The sequence below is a fragment of the Gavialis gangeticus genome, unplaced genomic scaffold (genome assembly GCF_001723915.1).
Source record: "Gavialis gangeticus isolate Ggan-Ray unplaced genomic scaffold, GavGan_comp1, whole genome shotgun sequence".
NCBI lineage: Eukaryota > Metazoa > Chordata > Crocodylia > Gavialidae > Gavialis > Gavialis gangeticus.
This window is the reverse complement of record NW_017729008.1, coordinates 7,510,911-7,521,891: the sequence shown is the minus strand read 5'-3', so window position 1 is coordinate 7,521,891 and position 10,981 is coordinate 7,510,911.

Sequence of the window (10,981 nt, the reverse complement as noted above, 5' to 3'; positions counted from 1 at the left end):
ATAGTTGGAAAAAATCTTATTTTAAACTTTCAGGTACAAATACCCTTTGTCAGGCTAAGGAAGCATTTTCAGTTGGTCTGTGCTCTTCCTGGATGGGATGAATAGTTAAGAAGCCAGAGGCTGGTATGCATGTAAGAAAGTCAGTTAGTGAAGATGTCAATTGAGAATTCCGTGGGCGAGAAACAGGTTGGGGATGGGGGGTGGAGAAGAAGGGAATGAATGTAGCTGGCAGATAGCAGAGAGGTACCTGGGGAGTCAGATGTTAGGCAGGTTGTGTCATAAATCCAATGTCTATATTTAGTCCATGATTTTTTGTATCCAGTAAGTTGATGAAATGAAGTTAGTAGGTTTTCACCACACTGGGTGACAAGGCTCCGAGGGATCCTGGGAGTGGGCTTTCCCCACAATGAACCCCAACTGAAGGGGGAGCAAAGGCCAGAATGGGCTGGAGGGCTACTTACCTTTCCCACAGCAATGTGAGCTGGATATGCTGAGACAAATGCAGCATCTCTAGCACACTTTATAAGCACACTTTCCTTGCACGTGGAAGGGCATGATGCCTGTCATGTCTTAAAAAGGTGCCTGGGGCACCAGCAAGCTCCAAATACCAGCAGGAAAGAAAAGGCAAGCACAGGCTGCAGGGAGCATTCCTGCAGACCTGACAGAGCTCATAGAAGGAGCTGAGGGAGCCTGCATGAGCCAGCATGGGGTAGAGCCAGGAGCAACACTACCCTTAAGCACTGGCAGCAGAGCCCCTGGGCACAATTCATGGGACCCACTGCAGAAGTGAGCCCTAAAGCTGGAGATCAGACATGTGAGTCCCAGGCCTTGAGTATCACTTCACTGGATGCCAGGGTAATTTTGAGTTTCGGTCCTCTTTTATATTGGAAATTTCATTGTACATGGAGACAGAGTCAACCTGGGAGAGAGTACCCTGGTACAACCTAAGGAAACCTGGCAGAAATAAAAGGGGACAATCAAAGCAGAACAGCTTTAGCTGGTTATACTGAACGTTGACCCAGGAAGGAGGGAGAGTTATTCCAAGCTCTGAAGAGATGTGAGAGACTAAATTGAAATTGAAATCATGCAATGTCCAATCTTTGGTCAATGCTGTGACTGTATCTTGGTTGGTCAGTGGATGGACTGTATGGGAGGCAGAGTCCCAAGTCACTCGTTATCACACATAGCCAGCCTGAGGGTGGAAAGACATTCTGTCTCTAGAGCAACCTCCCATTTTTTTCTTAAAACCATTAAATTGCAGCAGGTGAGTCAGAGGGAGATCCACTTTAGGCATTGAGTCTCTGAGAGCCCAGTGCACAGATGTTCTATAAATTCTCTTTGAGGATTAGCACTGAGAGATTGGAGAAAAAGTGGTTTTCTTGTGAGAAGTGTACCCGCACGGGTAATTGGGTATTCTTGTCTTTGATAGATGTCTGGTGTGCATTCATTCTGATGTGCAGTTGTTGTTTGGTCTCTCCTACAATCAGTAGGCATGCTGTGAATGAGGTTGCCTCAGTTCAGAGGATACTAATTAAAGTTTTGTGGCTCCTGACTATAAAGAGGTAGGTTCTGAGTCCTTCACAGGCCAAATGAAGTGTTTGAAGCACATCTTAAAATCAATCATTGGACACTTTAAACTGGATACCCAAGAATACGGTGTTCAAAATCAGCAGTGCAGCCAACTCCTGCATTGCCCTAGACAAAGTGTCAATCACTGGGAAGCATGGGTGGTGGAGCAACTCTCTCTGCATTCTGGAGGTAGTAGCATGTGCTCACATTGCTGCAGCTGAAGAACAAACTCAGAAGGGGCTGCTCTACCCAATATGTGGTGAGTATGTACTTTAGCTGTGACACCCATGCTGCAGCCCTGTGGCAGGGCACTGTTGATGCCTGACACTTTAAGACCTGAGCCAAGCAGCCAGCAGGTGCTTGATTGCGGCAGCCATTTCAGATCCCTGGCTGCCTATATAATCAAATCAGTTTCCTGCTGGCAGGAGAGGCAACAACATTGCCTGGCTGCTGGTCTCATCTTGGAGGTAAGGGAGGAGATGTAGGGGCTGGCTAGGAGGCTCCTGGTCCTGGGCACGACCTAAAACTGCACCCTGCCAGGAGTGGGTGGCCTGGTGGGGCTCTCAGTGACCTGGGAGCCCCCAGGAAATGCCAGACCAGTTACCAGCCCAGTGAAAGGCAGATTGGGGCACCTTAACCCCAGCTCCCACTCTCTGGAGTCACCCACTAGTAGGGTCCAGAGGGCAGACCCCAGAGAGTGAGGCTAGAGGCTCATAGGCCTGATGCAGAGTACCCTCAACTGGTCAATGCTGGGGCCAGGACCAGACCTGTCAAAAGAGCCAGGGGCCCACTGAGAGGGATGCCCAGAGCTGAGGGCCTGGAGTTCCAACTGGCCTTTGAGGTGAGGCCAGGGCCTGTGTGGCTAAAGGTCCTGGGGGGGACCACGCCCGAGAAGGGAAATGGTTTAGGGAGCTAGGCAGCCCTGAATGAGAGCAGGGTAGGCCACCTGAATGGAGTGATCTAAGAGGAGTCCTGATTGGAGGATTCTGGGGTCCAGTGTGGGGGGCTGGTGATGGTAAAAACAGTGGATGCCATCTGTGAGGCATGGGCTGCAGTGTAGGGGAGGAATGGAGCTGCAGAGAGCTCCCCCTGGCATTGGGGCAAGAAAATGGGCAGCCTCCCATCTAATTAAGATCATTAATTAAGTAACAACAAGGCATGGCAAGCAAGAAGGTGGGCAGTTGGCTAAGAAACAGGTGGCTGGACCAAAGGCAAATCGGCCCCGAGAAGGGCCCCTGTTAAAAACCCCCATACACTGGCTTGTATGGCTGGGCAGAGCAGGGCTGTGTCTGCAGAGCAAAATAATCTGGGGTGGAGTAGGAGTGATTTTAGCATCCCTTCTAAGTCAGTGCCTCAGGCACTTGTCCTGCCATAGTTATTTTACCATTCAAAACATGCCCCCTTCAGTGTACGATTGCAGCAGTAAAAGAAATTGTGTAGTGGTTGGAATAGCAAAGTAGGGACTATGATGTAAAACCAGGCTTGTTGATGACTAGCTATGTGACCTTAGGGTTCAGTCATTTAACCTTCATTTTCCCCATGATATGAATATAACTGCTGCACATGATTTTTGTAAGGCCTAATTAAAGATTGTAAAGGCTTTCATATGATCAAAGATTCTGTTTCAATAGTAAATTATTGATCATTTTTACATTCTTCTATACTCCTAGGGGAATGGGAATTTAATTTTTCCCTTCTTTGAAAGAACCAATCCTGCCTTACTTGCTGCTGTAAATTCCCAAACCATTACCTACTAGAGTCCTTCTAAAATACAAGAAAATTATCAAACTTCTTCTTAGGGGTCTTAACATGCAAATGTGTTTTAATGTGCTATGAATACCTTTGATAAAAGCTGACTTCTAGAGACAACAACTGAACAAGAAACAATTTATTGTGTTCAACTCAAATGACATATAGATTAAATCAGTAGAGTAACGAGGGTGTGGTGAGTGGACACCAACCCTGGATGCTGACTACTGATTGCATGCCAGACTTACCCCCTGACCCAGGCAATCTCTGCCATGGCACATGCAGCCCTGCACTGTTCCGGCCAAGCCACAGGAGATGGGCAGCATAGTGCCACACCCAGCAGTGTGAAAAGAATGTTGATCCTGTTCTCTGAGTAATGTATCTGGTTGGGGGTGGGGAGTGATGGGGCACCAGGCACGGCTCTCAGGGAGCCTGGAAATGTGACTGCTGCCACTTGGGCCAATGCTGTTATAGCAGCAATGCCACAGCAACACCAGCAACTAAAGAAGCGGCCTTCACTCTGCAAAGAGCAGTAGCAGGTAAGGCTTCCTTCCCCCTCCCCGTCTCTCCCCCTCCCTCACTCTCCAGTGGTCAGCTCTTGTGTGACCACACTCTTCCTCACCCAGGTGCTGAAGGAACTCATTACATTTCTGTATTAAAAGCCTAGCTAGTGTCTCATACTTTTGCAAAGTATGACTAGACAGAACTATAATGTTTTCCCTAAAAGACCTCACATATTTCCTGTACAGTGTTTCAACTTTTCAGGATGACTTTAAACAATGTGTACTGGTGAATCCATGTAAGGACTCGTCTTTTGTACCCAAACATGAGTACCTAAAGACAGACATGTACAGCAAAATCCAAGCCAGTTCCTTGTCAGTTTCCAGAAAACAGATCTCCCTCCTCAGCCTTTACCTCACTGCGATAGAAAGTGCAACTTCCTCTTTCATGCTTTTCTTTGGGTCCAGCGACTCTTTCCTCTTGGTTTCTAAGTAGCCCAGTTTCATCAAGCATGATGGAATGTATTCCTAACCATGACATAATGGTTAGGGCACTTAGCAGGGAGGCAAGAGATGTGGGTTCAAATCCATTTTTGTAGAGAAGGGCCTAGAGTATAGGTTTTCCACTTCCTGAACAAGTGTCCTAACAGCTAGGTTACTGGGCTAGTGGGCCTTTTCCTTGTGGGACTCTTTCTTGCTTGTTATGTCCCTCAAAGTTTACTTAGAAATTTCCCTCAAAGTGAGTTGGGGACCTTTATAATGGAGCCATATTGAGAGACTAGAACTACAGATTATGACTGGCAAAGACTGCCTTTGGTCAGTATAGGAGGGCTATGTGTCCTGCAGAATTAATTATAACCGGCTTTGGGGGCACACCAAGCTTCCTGTTAAGAGTTCACATACATGCACTATGTGTTTCTGTGCTTTTATAAAAGATTGCAATATGAGCCAGAATGTATAATTTTTATGGTAGCCTTGGGAAAGATATAAAAATAAATATTAGTATTTAGGCCTCAGTCTTTGTGTTTCTGAACACAGTCTATAACTCTCATATAGCACGTGTTTATTGCACTGGCAGTTTGTCCTGGCTGAGATAGTCCTGAGTATGCCCTGTGAATGTGTTCCCATGCAGAAGTACATGAGTGACATAATCCAGGGTCATCTCTAGCAAGTCATTCCAGGCATGCCAAAGACCAAAGCCTGAAGAGTGACAGCAGGAGGACCAGGAATATTGTCAGAATTCCCAAACACTTCTAAGTACCTAAACAAATAATACTAAAAATACCCTTTTTCTTCTGTATGAAGGGAACCAAATATAAATATTACTTGGAGATAGTGTCAGAAACATCTGCAACCTCAACTTGTAAGATGCTGGCATGCCAGGGGCAAACAGTGGAAGATCTGTGGGGACCATGATCCTTGTTGTGGCAGCTCAGCCCAGGCCCCTTCCCTGCCATCTGCCCTGAGGCACACACACCAAGTAAAATGCCTTCACCTGCCATGTGCTTGCACAAGTGCTGGGAGTTGCCTACCCTGACTCAGACTGGTTGAATAGAGGTGTGTGAAAAATTAATTTTGTAGTTCACTGGCTGAATTGAAAGACTGAGAAAAAAAATTAATTCAGGTCAACTATAAATACATTTGTTCCAATTCTCTTAGTGAACTAAAAACCTACCCAAAAAAAATCATTTTAGGTCAAAAAAAATTGTTTTGACTCACGAAGAAGGAATTTAGCTTTGGATTTTTTGTGACCACTCAAATTTAAGTTTTAATTATATTTTTACAATTCTTAACACTAAAAGGTCACTTGAGGCAATTTTGATACTAAACATTTCATATTTTAAACTTTTTTTTTAACTTTTCATTTTTTTTCTGCTTTATTGGCCAAATTTATTTGCAAATTTGATTTGAATTTATAAATACTATTAATCCACCTTTATGCATTTTTGGTGAATGCACCATACACCTGAGGAAAGGAAACTAAATGAAATGAAAACCCAGTTGTTTCTGTACATTAATAATTCTAGCAGCACTTCATACAATCTCTTAATGCGATAAGAACTATAGAATATGCAGATCAGGAAGAACAGCTGTAATCTAAAGGTGAAGACTCCTTTTCTACCAACTGCTTTTCAAGAATTCAATCATTATTGACTATGCAATGCTATGGAGACTGTTGTAAGATTTGTGGAGAAATATGCTTTTGAAACTGCAGTGATATGATACTTGAAATTATTTCTTCTGATATGTTGGCTGTAAAACAGGGGCCATAGAATTCTACATTCCCTTAGCAATGCAGAGACATGACACATGACTTCCCTTACCACAAACAGTCATTCTGGTTTTCAAATTGGCATGTAGGAGCTAAAAAGAACAGAAAGGGATGGTCAAAACTATCCCAAATGGCTTTTTTCTAATCATTTTTTCTACAATGATATGCAAATTGCCAGGCAGAAATTTGTAGGAAATTGCAGAGCACACCCCATGCTGTTCTAACATGCTGTACTGGGAAAACAATCCAGTATTTGTCTGGAGAAAAATTGATCTGTTAGGTCTTTTCCATCTTTGGCTACTATTATCCTTTAAAATATTTGAGACCTTAATGGAAGGTGAATTTGCCCAATGCTGGAGTTCTTTTTAGAACAAATGCAGAAAAAAACACTATCACAACAATATATTTTTAAGTTTAAGTGTCCTCTAGACCAGTGGTCTCCAAAGTGGGGTTCGCGCACCACAGGAGGTGCACAAGATCATCCATTGGGGTGCAGGAAGAAAATATTACAACTTCTATTTATACTTATTTTTTATCTAAAAAAATAAGAAAAATTAAGCTTTACTAATATTTAATATACAGATTGACACTGGCACCCTCACTCGGTCCATATGTCAGACAGTCACATGTCATGTATGGTACACAAGGTATCCTGAGGGACGAGTGGGAGTTCCACAACGTGGAGGTACCGTAATACAGTGTACAGTGGTCTCCAAACTTTGTACAATGTTACACTGAGTAGTACATGTATATAATTTAGAAATAAATATACACATATTGGGGGTGCATGCTCAAAAATTTTTTACTGATGGGGTGCACAACCAAAAAAGTTTGGAGACCCCTGCTGTAGACATTCAAGTAAAGGCTTGATAGGATAGGCTCTGATGTGTGATCCACATAATCGTACCTTTTTCCATGGCACACATACACGACAGAACGCTTGACTGTGGGATCCAGTGCCACATCCTATCATGCCTTATTGCCTATACAGGGGGAGCCCATAGTCACTATCCTGGGCTCCCCCTGAACTGGCAAGTAGCAAGCTTCTGCAGCTGTGAGTCCTGTAGCTAATGGGACTTGCAGCCTTGGCAGTGCCCCCCAGCTGGTAGTAGGAGAGTCCTGTCGCTGCAGGGTGCTGTCAGAAGGAACAGTTCCCTTAGCTGTGGGAGTCTCCCTCCCAGCAGCCACGGGTCACTGCTGATGCTCAAAGTCCCCTCATCTGGGAGACTTCCAACCCCAGCTGTGCATGGTGCACCCTCACAGCGGGGAGCCTGCTACATGTGCAAGTTGAAACTGAATAGAAACCAGACATAAAGTCTTTGCACAATTTTCCAGCTATAAATTTATAGCAGGTTGGACTTTTCAAGGTGCAATAGTTAATTTGCATGTGTAGCTGCTCTAAATTAATTGTGCAATTAACCTGGTAACTGCATTATATATGAAATGTGTAGAGGGGGGTCTAAGAATAAAATTTACCCTTATGCAGAGAGGAAACTCAAGCTCTATATGCCACTTAAGGCCAACTTAAGCCCTATTTTGAAGACTTAAGTGAGAGGCAAGTGCTACGTGGTCATGGTCAGCGCATAGGAGTAAATTTCATTCTAATAGTTTTATTTTCCTCTCCTTGTAATCAGTATGACCCTCCATGAATTTTAATGGGGCAAGATGTGATATTGACTCTTTGGATTTTGTGATAGTCTTTTGAGCTAATCTAAGGCCTTGTTACATGTTGCACTTTGAGCTGCTCAAATATTGATGGTGCTTGAGTTTGAAGCAGTCATACCTTAAGGCTAAAAACCCTCTCTGACTGTCCCACACTTGCACAACTGTGACTTGCAACTAGAGGGCTGCAGAGCAGGAGCCTGACTAGGAGCTACAGCTGTGAGTTGCCACTACAGGGCTGGTGAACCAGGACAATCTTCTATGCCTGCTCTAGGTGGGAGTGTGTAAGAGATGTGTTGAGGGGGCAGGGACATGAAGTTAAGGGTGGCAAAGTCAATGCGATGGGGGTGGGTAATGAAATGGGAGGTGGAAGGAAATCAGGGTGGAGAAAAGGTGGTAAAATGAAGAAAGTCAGCCACTGAAAGATAAAATAAAAAGAAGTAAAAAAACTTAGAAATAAAGAGGAAGTAAATTTAAAGAAGGTCTTATTTTAATAAATTGGGATTTAGGATTGAGGCATGGGGAGTTCTGGTTGTGCTTCCCATGGTGACTGAGAGGTGGGAGGGGTGATGGAAGGTACTCTTGGGGAAGTTTCTGCCACTGCCTCAGGAAGAAAGGCAGAGGTTATGGAAACCCAATCCCACCACCTACCTTGTTCCCTCACAACCCCCTAGACCCCACTCCTGGCCCCATCCATGCCCCATGACCTGGATAACTGGCAGGTGCTCAGCAGGCTGTTTACACAGGGTTGCACCCCTTGGGGTGGGAAGGTCACACTACCAGGGGCAGGAGGGGGAGTTGGCTTGGTGCCAGAAAGCCCATTCTGGGTAGTAGAGTCTCAGGGGTGAAAGTTTGCCCTTACAGAACAGGAGAGTGGGAGAGGAGACATTACATCCTGGAGGACTCCCACTTGGGTGGCTCATCTGTGGGGAGTGGCCACATATTCATGGAACACAAACTGTGTACCTTAAATTGGAGATAAACCTGCCTTGGAGTGGCATAAATTTAAACCACCTAAAGGGTGCTTAAAACTAGTTTCATATGCTAATGTGTGAACAATCCAGGGGTTAAGAGCTCCAGGAACTGCCTAAAATTAATGTGTAACAAGGCTCTTACTACTTTTGTAACTGGTTATCTGCAAAGTACTCTACATGGGTGATAATTGTTTACATATGAAGGGTCATATGGACCCAACTGTAGAGTTGGGAAATATGTTTGACAGGTTTTACATTGACATGCAAACACAGTTTAAATGAAACACTGAATTGTGGCAAGTCTGAAGCTTAAGGAGCAATCTAAACTTCCCAGAAACAAAACCCACCTTATACTTTCTGTTCTTCAGAAGATTTCCATTCTGGATGTTTGGTGATATTGAAAGGAAATAAAATGTCTGTAGGGTTAAAAATTTCAGAGAATCAAACATTACTTCTGTTTTCTTTTAATCTTATTATTAATTATGGAACATTGCTGTCTTTTCAGACATGGAAAAGAACTTGATGCAAAATATTAAGAATTCACAAAAAAGGGAAAAGTTCCCAAAAACCAAATGTGTGGGACTCTATCCAGCATCCATTCTACCTGTGAAAGATTATTCTGTGCACAAATGTAGATTTTTTCAGATACAAATAGCTGTGCCTGCCTCTACTCCCTCCCTTTATATTTTGCAGAGTGTAAGCAAAATTAAAAATTGATGTTATTATCATTGTCCCAGTTGACTGCTTAAAATGAAGCTCTTAAAGGAATATTAATAAAATAAAAATGTCCTTATGTTTAGATGTGCAATATTTATAAAATAAAAATGGCTTTATATTTAGATGTGCTGAAAGCATATATATTCCATTAATGTCTGTGAGAGCTAAATGATCTCATCATCTCTGAACCCAGTGTGTATTTATTTGTCTGAACACATATATAGGAACCTAATGTTACATACTCAGCTTTGTCAATTTTGCCCTTAATCTACCTTGTTCCTTCACAACATATTTTTCCTTGAAAATGTATAATAGTACCTTTTGAGAAGGACGGTGATGATGATGATGATGAAGAAAGGGGATTTTGCTTCTGTGAAGCTCCACCTTACTTTGTTTAAGATCATAGGGTGCATCTACATGTGCATTTGATGCAGAACCAGTTTACTTGCAAGTAAACTACTCATGAGTAAATGCTCCTGGGCAGGCATCTACATGTGCAGAGAAGTGGGAGCAGATTTCCTGTTCATGGAAGCAAACTGTTCCCATTTCCTGGGGCCCTGCAATGGGCCCCTGCAGCTGGAGGATCTGGCAACAGCTGCCTGTAGCCAGGGACCATCTTAAAAACCCATCCCCTTTCCCTGGCCAGCTGAGTTTCTGGCTAGGAGCAGTATACAGAGTATGGGGACAGCATGTGGCAGCTGTCTTGCTGCAGCCTCTGCCTCCCCACACCATGACTGCTCCAGCCCCTACACCTTGCAGCAATGCCCACTACCCTGTACTCCTGCTGGCCCCTGCACTGGACCTGCTGGCCTGCTACTCCGACTGCCAGCTGGCCTGGCACACCTTACTCCAGGTGCATGATCCCCTGGAGGTGGTGGCAGGGTTCCATACCCCAGGATCCCCCAGTGCATCAGGGCTCTGGATGAAACCCACAACCCTGTCACTGCCCACCCCATGGTGACTGCCCTTACTACAGCTGGAGGGGCTTTCACTCCATTGTGCTAGAGGCCATCATCAACCACTGTGGCACCTTCACCAATGACAGCACCAGCTGGGTGGGCAGTGCCCATGATGTCTGCACTTTCTGGAATTCTGCCGTGCTAGCCCTGGTGCAGAGTGGGTGCTGTTTGCTGGACCTCCAGCTGAACACCATGGTGGTTCCACCCCTCCTCATCAGGGATCCCACCTATCCACTCCTCCCCTGGCTCATGCAGGCCTACAGGGGACAGCTGGACCCTGGCCAGGTCTACTTTAACCCATGCCTGGGCCAGACCCACACCCTGTTGAAGTGCACCTCTGGACACTGCAGTCCAGAGACTCCAACTGCCAGGCCCTTCTCCCCCAGGAGGCAGAGGGTAGACCATGGTCTCCCTCCAGGACAAGGGAGGACTCGGGGACCTCCCTTACTGTCCAGCCCAGGGCTTGGACCAAGGTGGTGAGGGACCCCAAGGCCCACTACACCAAGGCCCCTGCCCCGCTGGAGCTTTGTAACAGGTATGAACCTCTTGCAGCCCCAGCAGAGATTGCTGAGTTGCCAG